The 16,202-nt window shown below is 39.8% G+C and overlaps 1 long non-coding RNA gene across 8 annotated transcripts in view; it reads right to left on the bottom strand.

Annotated features, from left to right (window-relative positions):
• LOC110394037 overlaps positions 1-16,202 on the bottom strand; it is a 253,077-nt gene that overhangs the window by 53,533 nt on the left and 183,342 nt on the right. For all 8 annotated transcript variants that reach the window (XR_002435343.1, XR_002435348.1, XR_002435344.1 and 5 more), the window contains 2 exons: positions 13,653-13,794; positions 5,777-5,954 (listed from right to left, as the gene is read on the bottom strand). This is a non-coding gene — a long non-coding RNA (uncharacterized LOC110394037). The remainder of the gene's footprint in view (positions 1-5,776; positions 5,955-13,652; positions 13,795-16,202) is intronic.

Below are 16,202 nucleotides of genomic sequence, written 5' to 3' on the forward strand. Positions count from 1 at the left end.
TTTATTCCTCAGCCTTGACCCATTTTAGGCAGTTGTGACAGAGGGATTCACTTTGAGCAGCTTTAGCAGTGCTACACATGGTGACACGGAATGGATAGCGTCACATCTCAAAGAGCGATTTTCTGAGAAGCATTATGGTTCTTCCATCACAGTTATTTCTGTAGCACCAATTGAGTACTTAGGTGCCATTAGCAAGAGTCAAAGCAATACACAACCCAGTTACTCTTCATCTACCTCCTGAAATCTCAGGAAGTCTTGTTTCTCTAAAGATTCAGAAAACTCTAAGATTTCCCTCACTTTGAAAATACGCTCTGTCCTGGATGCAACGTCTGCAAGCATACCTGCTTCCAACCAGTTTAGTGAAGGCGATTATTCATCATTTTTACACAAAAGAAAAAAAAAGTGAGGCAAAAATAATGTTTACATACATATTTCCCAGTTCTTCTTAGCATCATAGTTATCTACCTAAGTAACTTTGAGATCAGCAGCAACAGTGAGAGAAAGCAGGTGAAACCAGCAACCAGTTCTGAGATTAGAGACTACACTCAACTACTGTTCACTGAGCAAGCAAGCTATCAGAATTTTTTCCCAATCTAAAATCAAAAGCACACTTACTTTTTAAATATAAATGTATCCTATTTTAGCCAGGAAAACTAAAAAGGGTACACTTTACAAATAAGACATTACTAATCTAGAGACAGACTTTAGCACCTCCACTCGTAGTACAAATACACTCAAAACTGATGCAAAGGGATCACCAGGCATTCTTACGTAGCTCCTGTATAACTGTCAGCTACAACTACAGTAATCAAGATGCAATGGCAAAAGTAAGAAACGTAACTCTTATCTACTTTCTTCTACCATCTTCAGTTCAAGCATGCATAGATCTTTAGATCCATGTCGATGCTATACCAAATCTAGCCTCTTCTGTCTTGTTTTGCAAAAAATGAGAGAACTGCCAAAGCAGAAAGTAAATGCCGATTTCCTCTTTGAATGATGTGGTTTATCTGTTGACCATTTACTGAGAAAGTGTTAAGCAATCCCTGCTAAAATATATTGATCTGAAGGAATTTTACTGCTAGAGGGTAAGTTACATACCAGGATAAAGCAAAGAACTCTAAGTCTTTACAGGCTGCCTCCAAGCAAGACCTACGGAGAAATATTTTTTGCATCTTTATGCATCTTACACTGTACACAAAAAAAAAGACAGTAATGTTTTTCTGATGTAAAAATTAGGGTGAGAATAAATGAATGATCATATTATTATCAGCAATGATAAAACTCAATCTTTACTTCACACTTTTTAAACCAATAACTCCAAGCACTTATTATTCTCACTTTGCAAATCTAAGAATTTTGCTGTGCAGTTACAAGGCCACTGACAGACCCTGAGACACAGCCACGGCTCTGCAATCCCATTAGATGATAGACAACAAAATTAGATACTCTTCTTGTTTTTCCTTTTTTTTTAACTTCCATCTATGCTTCCACGTATTTTGGACTGCCTCATTCAGCATTTAGCACAGCACTGCTTCCCACTCTGGCTTTCCTTGAACACAACCAGTTTTTCTTTGGGACTGCTTCCTGCCAGACTGAGCAAGAACATGTGCAAAAACACTCATAATCCCAATTTATGCCTCAAAATCTCCCTTTGCCCAGCTCAGTACCATTAGCGTACGTATCTGTAAAATGATGAAAATTACCAAAAATAGGAGATACACGCTTGTCTTTGCCAGGATGAAAATGTTTCCTACTGTTACAGTTTCTCCCCTTGTCAGAGTGCACTGCTCTGATCACACCTACAAAAGTAGCATTTTCTAAATCATTTCTGTTTGCTGTGCATCCATTCTCCCTCATAGAAAGCAGCACCTTAACTGCACACTTTTATCCAATTTACAAGACACAGCCTTAGCACCTACTACAGGCAGCAGAATCCAAAACACACAGAACAACAGAGGAAAAAATAGGAAGAATAGGTAAGGAGGATCAAGGGGCCGTAACAGCCACTCCTCACCAGCATGCCTGCCCATACACAACCTCTTCTTAAGACAGGTACTTTCTTTCATTTGAAAAAACATCACTGCGATGGCATAGAGCAGTGTGGTATTTTACTTTGTGCCTAGCAGCAGAGGGGTTTTCTGTAGCAATGAATTCAAAGTATAGGATCTGGGAAGCAGGAGATTTTTAAAACTCCTCTAACTAAAGAATATGTTGAACTTCAATTTTTTTGAGATTAAATGTAAAAGCAGTTTCCATTTCTATTCCTTTACTCAAAAAAGATCAATGAAATGAGCCTCTTGAGTAACTGCAATACTTAGTACTTTTGAGCCATTCCTCTAAAGTTTCATTGTGTGTTTTCTGATAATTAACATACGAAATCAGTTTCTAGCTTCTTCAGACCCAGAAATAACAATAAATTATTTGGGCACAAAACTGTAATTACTGGGGGCGGAACAACAAACATCACGTAGCTTTGTCTTGCTAAGCAGAATCTAAACTGAATGGACAAAACAGTTGTCTTAAACCAAGGACACCCTCAGATTCCAGCTTATTTTCCTGTCCACATCTTCACACAGAAGAAACCTCATCTCTTAAGAAAACAAGCACATAAGGAAGCAGCTACATTAATAAAGTGGAAACTCCACAAAGTAGACAAATTATGATCTCATCACTTGTTTTTAGGGTATTTGTGTTTCTTTTTAAAACATTTTCTTTCCAACCACACTGAGCTTCATTTACCTGAAAAATTTAAACAGAGAATCATGGAGGAAAACAAGTTGGTCAAGACTACACTAGTCATTTTTAATTTGACAATGCATTTAATTTGACTTAAAGCAAACACAGAAACTTGGCAAGGGTACATGCATCAATATTAAATGGGACTTTATTCAAAACCAGCAAATGTAAATACATTTTGAAGAAAAAAAAAATAAATCTCTCCTGTCTTTGGCTAAGTGCGACATACGAAGGGTTAAAATTACAGCCGTAAACTAACACTTCTTTTGCAAGGGCAAAACCTTGTAAATAACCCTCAGGCAAATCATCAACTTCCACATTTCTCAGTTTTCTGTCCTTGAATCATTTATGGCAAAAAATAACCCCTGTGAGGCCCCACGGTGCAGAAACACCCAAGTGCAGGTGTGTCTATGGATATTTATCTATTTTCTTTCAACATTTCCACCCTGTAACTGCTCCCATTCCCTCATTAATCTCTGCTTATTCTTCTATTCTGCATCAGGAGAGGGGAGAACACTCACACTTGTGTTTATGCTTAGTAGCTATGCTTTGACTCAACAAATTTCAGGAAAGTTAGAGCTGAGAAGAAATGACCAACTTCCCAGCCATGCTACTCTGTAAGGAAGTGAGCTATGCTCTTCAGGGAAAGAGGAATTGCTTTGGAAGTCTAGACTGAACCCTTCCTCTTCCATCCCTCCTCCTGCTTCCTCCTTAAATACATTTAAGATAAAACAAAAGGAAGGCGGAGAATGAAAAGGAATCACTGGGCAGAGTTTCCATCCCTGTGTTTAATAAAAGTACAACTGGACATGGATTGAAGTAGTGCCAAAACATCAGCTGGAGGAAAGGGAGGAGACAGATTCAGAAATGACAAGGATGTTGGCAGCGTGTGGCTCAACAAAAGGGGAATCAGAAATGAGGTGAAAGGCAGTATATTGCAGGCAGCCAGTCTGACCATCCTATCAAGTTGGATTTGTCTTGAAACAAGACAAATAAGGGAAGCTCTGGATCTACTTGTCTGCAACTGTGTCAGTCAAAGGGAAAATCCTATACTAAAGTTACTCTGTTTGAGAGGGAATGTTAGAAATTACCCCCTAAGAGCAGCTGTGAGATAGGATCAGAACAGCAGGGAAATTTGAAACAATCTATCAAATAAAGTCAAGTGAATTTTAAAAGACCACAGAGACTCTACGAACTAAGACAGAGAAAAGACAGGTCACAGACATTAACCAAAATGGACTGAATCTGACAGAAGATCAGAAAAAAAAATAAAGCACAAATAAAATAAACTTTTAAAATAACAATAATCAAGAAATTCCCAGGTAGCTTGGCATTACTTGATTCAACTGGGGACCAGTAAGTAAAAAGATTTTGCTAACTCAAAAAGTGATAGAAGGACCAAGTGAATGGGTAAAGAAGTTGCTGTGTATTAAGGGAGAATGACCAAGGGGAAAAAAAAATCAGATTGTAGATTTAAAGATGTTAAAGATTATGTCAGAGGAATCTATAAATCACATTGGCAGGAGGACCACCAAGGAAAGCAGTCCTAAGAGGGAGAAAGCAAGAAAATATATGGGCACATGTGCATTTGAAGGAAAGAGCAGTATGGAGAGGCACCAAGTCTCACTAACCTCCTTTATTTCTTGCATAAATGAAAGGATATATTTTGCTTGAGTCTATTTGTTTATTTTTAAGGAGAAAGAGCAAGGGAAGGAGCATGAAACAAACCCACCAACTGACTTTATGTGGCCGCCTTGAGAATTTTGCCCATTCTGAGCATGCTCAATTCCTGCTGCATCAGTGCAGCCTGAGTGATGATTTTTCTTCCCTTTATAGGAAAAGAAAACCAGAGTTACATCAGGAGAGCAGAAGGGCAACAAGATAGAACTTTCTATTACTTGAGGGCAGAGCTCAGCCAGCGCCCTTGCTCTGTCTTCAAACAGATGCGAGCTAATACAAACAGCAGCTCTCAGTGCCCTCTGTCACACTCCCTAATAAAAAATAACAAAGGAACACTTTGAACTGCCCTTCAGCCCCTGCTTCCAGCTGCTGGCACATGTCTCCATATGGGGCAGAGGAGAGGAAAGGGAAGGAGTGACAGGGAGGAGTGCTGCAAACGTCTGCTAAAGTCACACTGCTTGCATCCTGAGGTTATACTGGACTACAGCATGTGCCAGAGCTCAATGTTAGGGTTTGGCTTGTTTTTTTGACCAAGAGCAGGAAAGAAGTTTTATCCCTCAAGGAAAATTCTCAAGATTGGATATGAACATTAAGATTGTATGCCTGAATCATCCTGTTAATTCCCTAAATCCCACATCATGTGAGGTTCAGATAATGTTTTCAGCTAAGAAATTTTTTATTATTTATATTAAAGGAAAAAAAAAAGCGGTCTAGAGCTTCTCCCACTCTAAATCACAGCTGGACCTAGTTTTCTTTTTTAAACAAAGTTACCAAATTGCCCTTAAGCTGGTCAGTTCCAGTAATCAGCATCAGGGTAATCACAGGCACTCTGTTGGTTTCCCCTCTGCCAGACCAAAAATAACCACTCAGCTAAATTCTTCCCCAAAATGTTTATTTCAGCTAAAGTTCAATTGGGTTGCAGTCACATCTTTTTTGAAGTTGGAAAATGTACACCTTTACACATAACGTTTCAACATCCAGCTCTCTATATATTCAGAAACACCAACAGACATATTACAAGTCTTAGGAACTGTATTTTAAAACACCCCAAAGCATCTCCACCCTTTCTTCTTAGAAGCAGCAGCAAAATAATGAATTTTATCTGATCTTGCCTGTCACTTATAGCATATTTGTGATGTAGTACAGGAAAAATACTGATTTCTTAAAGAATTGGGGAAGCTTCTGCCAATTATAAGGATTAATAAATCAACACAGAAGTTCCTTTTGTGTATATCTTAGCCAGATAGTAAGTTTCATCCAACCAAAATCAATAGAAAATTCCAGCTGTTATTAAGTCAAAACACTCCACTTAAACTTGGAAATGCCATCTTATAGCCACAGGATTATCCAGTATGCTTACAGAGCAGAGAGCTTGAAGTACAGGGGCAGCATGAAGCCTGTTCTGCGGTGTCCTTTCAAGGGATCCATCACCACAACACTGAGGACGTTGCCAAAGGCAGGGACTGTTCAGAAATATTTGATTTGGCAGCTGGCAAAGAGTGATCCATCTACATCATGGAGCAATGTAAAGACACTGCCTAGAAGAAATTTGAACAATAATCACTCAGAACCACTAGAAATCATGAACTTCATATCACTATAGTTACACACATGCCACATCAGTCCTTCCAGACCTGGAGAAAAGGAGAATGATGTTTAATACCTCAGTAGCATTCTCAATCAGTATAAAATATTTTTCTCGGAGACTGGAAAGGACATTGATGCCAAAGTCGGAGACTGGAAGATAACACAGAGTTCATAGATACCTTTCATAACTTATGAAATAATTTATCTGAGTGAGTCTACTGGAACAAGAATGTTAACTAAAAGGAGCAGATGAAAACAATTTTTCTGCCCGTGGTCACTCAAGAGAGATAGTGGAAGGAAATGACTATGAGTCAGCTCAACATGGGATGGAGAAAAATCTGAAGGAGTAGCAGATACAGAGCCCAAGAGATAAAGGCCAGCGTAAGCTACTGATGAATGTTGGTTAAGTGATATCAAAGGGAAAATAACTTTAATCCCCTCAACACAGAAACATATTTCTTGACGTATGACATTTAACACTGGCTTTTTAAAAGTAGTGGAATGCTAAACATTTTCATTTGTGACCATTCCTATTCTGAAAGTAGAGAACATGCAAGAATACAAGCCAGTCAATCTCAGCTGTTGCTGTATCTTTATAACGGTATTTGCGTAGGCACCTACATACGTGTTCACATGTAGTATAAACCATTCAATTAAATTTGCACACGAACTCTGTAGGGTTTGTTTCAGACCCAAGAAAGGTCTCACACTTCCAAAATATATTTTCTATTATATTAGTTCATCTAACAAAATACTTTTTCTCTTTGATCCTTAGTGTTACACATGCTATTTACACACTAGTGCTGTTTATATACATACAACACATACGTAAATTTTTCAATTTTTCCCCCACTCCTTTCCCCATTCTCCTTTTTTCTCTGACCTACAGCAATGGACTGAAAATAGTTACACACTACCAACTAATACAAACAATGTACTGATACATAACAAAAAAAAGAGCAAAATGTTCAAAGTAACCCTTCCTTAATACACACAGCTTTCTAAGCTGCACTATATATATATTGTGTGTGTTTGTATATATATATATAGCCCAAAAACCAAAATGGTACTATTTATGTTTTGTACATAAGTAAAGGATAAAACCTTTATGCTGAAAGTTTTTACAGCCCCATAATTTACTCTCTGGTGTCATAAAACAGCAATAAAGTATTTTAGAGATAGCCATAAAACCATGATCCAAGTTCCATCTTTTCAAAAGCTGTTTCAACTCCACCGTAAGGTTCTGAAGAAGATTACTGAGGTTCTGAAGGGGACACTGAGGCCCTGGAGCGTGTTCAGAGGAGGGCAACGAAGCTGGTGAGGGGTCTGGAGCACAGGCCTTATGAGGAGTGGCTGAGGGAGCTGGGATTGCTGGAGAAGAGGAGAAGAGGAGGCTCAGGGGAGACCTCATCGCTCTCTATAACTACCTGAAGGGAGGTTGTAGTGAGCTGGAGGTCAGCCTCTTCTCTCTTATAACTAGTGACAGGATGAGGGGGAATGGCTTCAAGTTGCACCAGGGGAAATTTAGGCTGGACATTAGGAAATACTACTTTTCAGAAAGAGTGGTCAGGCGCTGGAATGGGCTGCCCAGGGAGGTGGTTGAGTCACCGTCCCTGGAGGTGTTCAAGAAACATTTAGATATAGCACTGAGAGACATGGTTTAGTGGGGTTATTGGTGGTAGGTGGATGGTTGGACTGGATGATCTTGTAGGTCTTTTCCAACATAGCTAATTCTACGATTCTATGATTCTATGATTATTTATATCCGGTCAGTGGTAAATTAACACGTCATCCAAACTTTTCCAAAGTTTGCATGTTTTCTGATGCAGCCTCCCAACTCCTGTCTGGGGCTGGATATGGATCATTTCCATCAGAAGGGGACTGCATCACTGAACGCAAAATGTTTCATCTAAAATGTATGGAATTTGGAGGTAAGTGAAAGGAAGGCAGGGTTCTCACTGCACTGGATGTGGATTTCTGGTAGAATATGGATTTTGGGGGCCAATCTTACCGCAGAGTTTGTCCCAGCCCTCTGGAATTCATTGCTTCTGGAATCTACACCTCTTGTCTTTCCAGCATTCACCAACCAAAACCAACGTATCTGAAATGTGGTAAGGTGTGAGGCCTCAAGTCTTATCCCTAAACATAGCCAGGGAAGCTGGGAGTGGGAACTGCAGACAGCCCCTGCATCTGCAACTCCTGCCTCGCCTTACCACAAATGGTGTTTAAGAATTATTTGGTTCTCAAGTCTATAATCCCTGTAGACTGGAGCTTTGCACTTTATTCAGTGGGAGTATCAGAAGGTTGGACGTTACAGAAGACAAAATAATGAGCTATGGAAGTTTAGTATACTGCTAAAGAGAACGTTAAATTTAGACCCCTCGGTGATTAAACCCACTCTCATAATTAACACAGTGGTTTCATGTACAAATTAATCACAGCCAATCAGAGAATAGTTTTGATTCTGCTTTTAACACTCTGGACTGGAGTAAAGATGTTTTCCTAAAAAAGACTGTAATACTTTATCAGTAGAGTTTTACAATAAGTAAGTAAGTGAGTGTTACACATTAGAAAACAAGTGTGGGTAAATTGGCATGCATTATTAAATATAATAGTGTGGTGAAAACTTGGGATTTTGGTTTTCCTAAAACTTATTTCTTTTCTTCACCACAAGTAGCTGGCCATAAAATACCACCTTAAACAGTGAGAAATATTACAGTCAGAAGCTGTCTAGTGACTCAGTTACTCAGTGATTGCTTCTTTCTCCATTTACAAGGAATTAATTCATGTTACCAACTATTTATTTATTTATTTATTTTTTAAATGTAATTTCCGGAAAACCAGGTTTATGCCATTTTATTTATTGACGTAAGGCTACTGAAATATAAACTGTCTTTGTAAACACAAGCCTTAGTAATGACTGGAAAAACGACTTTAGGAGGCTTTTCAGCATGCTCCACAGTAACATGTTTTGAGTTTGTTTTTCAGTTGTAGGTTATCCTCAGCTTGGAAAGCAGCAAAGATAGTATTTCAGGAAATTCTAGATTTCTGAAAACCTCTAAGAAACATAACATAACAGCTGCTGATTCAGGAATGCACTTATCTGTCTATCCTTAAACACATCTCTTTAACAGAAAACTTCAATCAAGTAACTAACTTTGAACATGTACCACAGTGCTTTGTCAAATGGGGAAGGACCTGGACCGCTGTAGGGAGCCACTGCAAAGTGGCTGCGAGGACCTTACGCCTGCAGTGAAGCTCATTTGATAACCACAACGCATTTGCTACTAAGGGTATTCTAACACCATGAACACTTGCACAATAAAAACAGATTAAATGAAATCAGACATCATGATTGTTTTCCTAATGTTGTTTCATCTTTTGGAGATGCAAGGAATTGAATCAGCTCCTCACCTCAGACTTTCTACATAAGCCAATCAAGGATTTGTGCTTTTTAAAAAGTGGAAATTTAGGGCAAGTAAGTAAGTAATCGATCAAAGCCACATCCTTAGTGGGAAAGGAATAGTACAATTAGGAAACAAATTTCCAAGTCAGTCTCCTTATCATCTTCAGTAACATAGCTTTGAAAAGCTAAGAGATCACATTGAGCCATCTTGTAGGCTGAGGCATCAACTCATTTCAAAGAAGTTAAACCCACTGCAGCAACTCTGAATAGGTCTGAAGTGTTCAATTACCCATTCTGTGCATGTAAATATTGTTGTGCAGCGTTACAGACACTATACTGAAAAACTCAACTGTCTGCCTAAGAAAAGACTGCCTCATGGTTTCGGTGAAGAATTGGGTATTGTTTGTTAAGGGAAAGTTTAATATTTCTGGGTCACGATTGAGTGAAATTCTTCTCCTGTCATAAACTACTGCATCACAGGGCATTACATTAAAAGAATTTCCAAATAATGCAGTTCATTTAGGTTACTTCAGCTTAAAATCAAGCTTCCCACATACTCCTTCTCAAACGAAAAGCAAAATCACAAGAATTTAGTCTATCATCTGCATGATTTTAATCAGAGCAAAATTAATTTTATGTAATTATTCCTACTCCTTCCTTACAAAACTCTTCGTACAACTTTCTCATGCCAGATATTTTACTGCATACACTCTCTATACAACCTTTTCTTATACTGCACTGTTCAGTGCACACTAGTTTTGTATGCTATCAAACAACACAGGCCCCTACTTTCAGATGGCACTTTCAAATACTTTTGTCACACAAATGAGACAAAAGAAGCTGGTTATTTCTTCCTTTGCTAAGTTAATATCCCTGCTTACTTTGGACGGGTGATTGGCCTATAGTCTCTGGTTACAAATTCTTACACAAGTTAGGTAAAACACAAAATGTGTTTTAAAGAAGTTTGATTGTTTACTGTATGAAACTACTTTTTCAAACTGTTTTGAAAACTATAGGTCACATTTCAGACTCATTACTACTAACAATTTTTAACATACCTCCGCTGTACCAGGTTACAAGGTTAGCTTCAACCCTTTTAACAATAGATCAGCTGGACTTCAGAACAAAACTACAACATTTTAATATGCTTTGTGTTACTTCGTGATATCTTGAATAAGGCTATTGTTGTTTAGAATAATTCATACTGTGTTTGAAAAATACTTGCAGAAATTCACAGCTCTATCAGAAATGTATCATATTTAATATGGTTTTATTTTGTCCTTTTTGAGGACAGAATTATTTTCTGGTACACTGGAAGAATCTCTTCAGTAACATGAAGGCCAAAGTGCCAAATGTTCTCTTAGTATCACTTTTTTCAGAACTGTAAATCAAGTTTTACGCTCCTCTTGATGATTTTTTCAGTAATATTTTAGACTACAGGAGAATGGTACAGCTTTCTGCTTCTTCAACCATTCCCAGTGTCCTGTAAATGACACGTGAAGAATGTAAAGAGTGTTAGCTCTTCTGTCACCACAATATTTGGATTCCTATTCACATATTTAAACAAATTTTGGGAGACTGAATTTAAACCAAGCCTGAGTACTTGTGATTGACAACCGACTTCCTAGATTTTAAGTTTACAAAAATGACTGGAACATTAATAATTCTTCTCTCCTGAACCACATATACTCCTTTCCCATTTAACTTGTCTTCCTGTAAACATAGTTTTGCAGAAAGCAGTTGCACCCTACACATCTAGTCAGCATTACCACAGTGGTTTAAACCTGATCTTACTCAAAACTACAGTGTCCAAGCTATTCCTATATGTGACAACGGCAAGTATTTACCCACAAGAGCTTCTTTGCCTTTTAAAGTTACAATGGAGAGGCCTGCTTCTTTCACACATCCCTGTCTACTACATAATAAATAACTTATCTCTATAAACCTAACCTTCAAAGATACCAATGGACACCAATGAGGCGTGATGGATGCAGCTCATTCTGACATGACAGTGTTTACATTCTGTCCCTACTTAAACACAATCTCAAGAACTAACACACTTCCCTTCTTCCTCTGCCCAGAAGAATCTAAATCTAGGGTAGCATGTCTGATTCCAGCACATTTAAAAGCATACGCTCTTTTTTCAGGTTTTTTTTTGTTGTTGGTTTTGTCTTTGTTTTTTGTTTTTAAATACTGCTGAGAAACTCTATCAGCTCAATGTTTCCCCTTTACTTCTCTACTCACCTAGTTTCTTACAAGTTGTTTTTCCCCTCACTGGGACTCCAGTGAGTTTTGTGCACAAGGCTACAGATATATAGAATATGAGGGGGTGGAGGGAATGTCACAAAGAGATGACTGTAAAAATGTCAGTATTTCAGACAAGTCTCCTTTCCTTTCCTTCTGTGGTGGACCCTCTAAAACAAGTGTCTTCTTTCTCCTTCACCCAGGCTATTCTTGTGCTGCTCTTTCTCTTGATGTTACTGCAAGCCTCATGACTTGAAGAAGTAGTTCCCAAAGAGAAACGCTCAAGTGAGAATGTCATGACCAGTTCACCACAAATACTGCCATTATTCATTGTTGTGCTGAATTCTTCCTGCCCACTACAGATTACATCATTATGCAAAGGCATGACCTAAGACTATGGGGAAAGACTGCCAAAAGGCCTCTTTAAGAAGCATGCCAAATTTCACCAATTTATTTCACAAACAAAGCATATGCATAAAGGCAATCTTTTTGCATTTTAAGTATTTTCATGCTAGAAAGAGACCAGGTATTGATTTCTGAACTTCTGTGCACGCATCTCCCTGACTCACATTTTCAGAACGGAGGGGACTAGATCTTATAACAACAACCCAAACAGAGATTCAGCTCTCTTTTTCCATAGCTTCATTCACCATTGTGGTCACTGCTCTTGGCAGTGACATTTTAAAAGTTGAAAGAAAAGAACAGAAAATATACCAGGGTTGACTTTCAGATTTTTTTTTCTTTTGAGCTTGAATGTCATCCTCATTCTTAGAGTGCCTATTTAAATCTTTATCAGCCCATTTCTTCTTTGCTAGGGTGCATGCAGGCATATAAGCTTGTAATTCAGAAAAAAAAAATGCACACTAACAAAATATATGAAGAGGGGAAGATCTCCTTTAGTTAGAGAGGATACAACAGCAATCCATGTTCAATGCATCACCACATGAAGGCACAGTCAGCAGTGACACACGTACGTGACAATGAGCCACGCGCGGCTGGGAGCCAGACCCAAGGGCACGGCAGTGTGGTGACCTCATGGCAGTGATCTCATCCTGCCGCCCAGATCATGAGCCAAGGGGATAATTGTGGTTGGCTTTGGCACACACACTGCATCAGGAACTGTGCAAGGCCATCATTACACTGATGCTGGCATCTGAAGGAACTGGGGTAGAATCATAGAATCGCAGAATCACCAAGGTTGGAAAAGACCTACAAGATCATCCATTCCAACCATCCACCTACCACCAATATTTCCCACTAAACCATGTCCCTCAGTACAACATCTAAATATTTCCTGAACACCTCCAGGGTCAGTGACTCCACCTCCTCCCTGGACAGCCCATTCCAGCATCCAACCACTCTTTCAGAAAAGTAGTATTTCCTAACGTCCAGCCTAAATTTCCCCTGGCGCAACTTGAGGCCATTTCCTCTCATTCTATCACTAGTTACACGGGAGAAGGGGCCGACCCTCAGCTCACTACAACCTCCCTTCAGGTTGTTATAGAGAGCGATAAGGTCTCCCCTGAGCCTTCTCTTCTCTAGACTGAACAGCCCCAGCTCCCTCAGCCACTCCTCTTGAGACTTGTGCTCCAGACCCCTCACCAGCTTCATTGCCCTTCTCCGGACATGCTTCAAGGCCTTGACATCCAGAGCCCCAAAACTGAATACAGTACTCGAGGCAAGGTCTCACCAGTGCTGTCAAACAGAGTTGGTAAAAGGGTGCAACAAGGTAGGAAGAGGCCATGCTTAAAATATTTTGACACTACTGCATGCTGCCCATAAGCTCCACAGGTTGCTTGGAAGGCAGAATTAGGAAAAATAAATGCGTACCAAAGATCTTCCTAGTATGTCTGTCTTTCCAGAGAGCTAGTCTGGTTTAGATCAGCAACCTCAGGAAGGCTGCTGGGAGCTACAGAGAAGAAAAAGCACCTTTGAGGATGTGCTGACGATATCTGTGGTTATGTCCCACTCAGATTTGTCATCCTCTAGCCATGCTTACCTTCTGCCAGTTAAACTCCGCAATGTCCACATCAAAGAAGCAGATCCTCTTTACAGTGCCTGAAGTGCTATTTTGCCTCCTTCATCTGAGGGCTGTATCGAGAGCCAGGTGCTGTGCTGCTCCTCTGCACATGTCGAGAGCCCTGGAGTTAGGGGAAAGGTGAGGAGGAGGGAGTCAGAGAAACATGGACACGTGAAGATGAACAATTGAGCAAACCATGAAGGTGTCCTGCCTACAAAGCATGCTTGCAAATTAATATTTTAGGATAGCAAAAGGCCACGCTGCTATGAGGTTGTCTAGGACCACCCATAGGACTAATAAATTAAAGACAGGGGGAGATGAAAGAAGTTGCTTCTGCCGAAGGAAATTAAAATGTGTTTTGGGGAAAAAAACAAACAAACAAAAAAAACAGCTACCATCTTCTCTCTGCTCCCATTCCATTTTCCTTCTGCTCTCCTCCTGTGCTACAAAGAAAAAACCTCAACTATGGTAATCCTGCTATGTAAGATCCCTAGGAAGAGTGGTGGGTCAAGAACAGGGGAATTCCATTTACATCAAATTTTGGATCTTGTTTCGCTTGAGTTCTCTTTAACTTTCTTACTTTTTCTCTAAGACTTTAATTATTATTGTTATTATTAGATTTCTTTAGACATTGCAGGGAAAGCTACAGAAACCACACCCAGGTTTTACTCCATCCCTCTTCTCACTGCTTCCATCTTCAAAGCTCTTTCAAAATGCAGGAGGGCAGCACGGGGCAGATCCCAGCGCCCGACCTCTGTCTGTCCGCGCACTCTGTCTGCCCGCAGGCAAGCACAGTGTGATTTGTTGCCTGCTGGTTTCCATGGCAATGCAGCCACACTGTAAAGGCGAGCCTCACACAGGTTTTTTTCACAGAGGTGCACAAAACAATGGAGCTACGCTCAGGACGTGTGCTAAGCCCAAGACTCATACCTCCACCAGATAACGACAGAGCATTTCCCTTGATGATTTCCCATAGCCACCTCTTTTTTCCCCCTTCTAGTAATGTCTATTCTAAGCAAGCATTGAAGAGCATCATTTCAAAAGCTCATACATATGTGTGTGTACAGAGTATAGCTGTGCACACACACAGACAAGAGAGACCACACAGCCTATACATGGTCAAACTGCATTTCTAGTGACCCCTCTTTACCCTCTTATGTCTGAGAGAGTTTCTTAAGGGCTTTCCTCAGAACCACAAAGCCGGAGCTTTAATTCCTGACCTATTTCCAAAGCTCAGTGAAAGCCAGCACAGATGTACACTCACCACAGAAACATCCTGTGATTTCGTAAAGCAATTTAAAAAAGAAATCTGAACTTGCAAGGCTAAGCACTCTGAAAGCTCTCAGATCAAAAAGAAAGTCATTAGTGAGAAAAAAAATATCTGTTATCATTTGTTTTAATGTTTTCCTTTTTAAAAGAAAGTAATTTTCATTAGATGAAAGTGCTTAATGGTCCAAGCAAAAATCTAAGTGTTCCGAAGTTCCAGCATGGGTGCAGCACCTGACAGTGAATTGTTTCCTAAGCTTGTGCATGGACAGAAAACTCATGCTGCGCAGCACATCCGTCTGTACTGCTGGCTTCCTGTGGTTCTCCTGCATGAGTTCACCGTGCTCCCCACTTGGGCAGGAAGGCATGGCCGCTCTCAGCAGGACTTGCAGCATCCTTTGGAGATGAGCATGGGCCTTTAAATGGAGGGCATGCAGTATTACATGTAAAGGCTTGAGATGCATGCAACAACGTGAGTTGTTGTTCAGCTTTGTGGAAGAGGACATCACAGACTCCTTCAAGATGAAGCAAAGAACTGATTTACTCGATCCATGAAATGTTTTGGCAGTCTTGCCAATATTACGCTGTAGGCAGCTGTTCCCAAAGCTGAGTGTTTGACTCAGCCCTGAAACTACAGAACACACGAGTGCTAAAAAGCCCAGAAAAGTACAACCGTCTTCCACAGATGCCATGCATCAAAGACTAATGTTGCCTGATGAGCCATAACTGACACGATGACAACCAAGTATCTCATCTGATCGTATAATCTTTTTTTAAGCAGTGTGGCAACTTTTCCAGCTATCCATGCTTACTTCAAACATTTCACTTTAAATGCAATGAAATGAACTTCAAAATTGGCAGTTTAGTATAATGAAGCATTTGCAAGAGTTGTAATGTCTTTTTCTCCTATCACTCCTAATCAGCACCCGCAATTTGCACTTAATTCAAATTATCAACATACCGCTACCATAGGGGAGATAAACGCATCATTTGATTGTAAAAGATTAAAAACACCACTCAAAAGCTAGATAGAAAAACAGGAGCACGTAAAACACAACAATCACTAAGTTTTCTCACCTGGATGTGAGAAAGTGGACGTGAATGTAGGGAAAGTTTCCCAAAAGCTTCCTCTCCTCATTTCACATACACTACAGACAGGCATGCCAAACCCTAAAGCAACAATCCCTCTTTGGGGGAAAAAAAGTAAACCACATGCTTTCCATAAATAGCTCTCTCCTCCTTTAAACAAACCTTGTGCACTCA

Source organism: Numida meleagris, chromosome 2 (genome assembly GCF_002078875.1).
Source record: "Numida meleagris isolate 19003 breed g44 Domestic line chromosome 2, NumMel1.0, whole genome shotgun sequence".
Lineage (NCBI taxonomy): Eukaryota > Metazoa > Chordata > Aves > Galliformes > Numididae > Numida > Numida meleagris.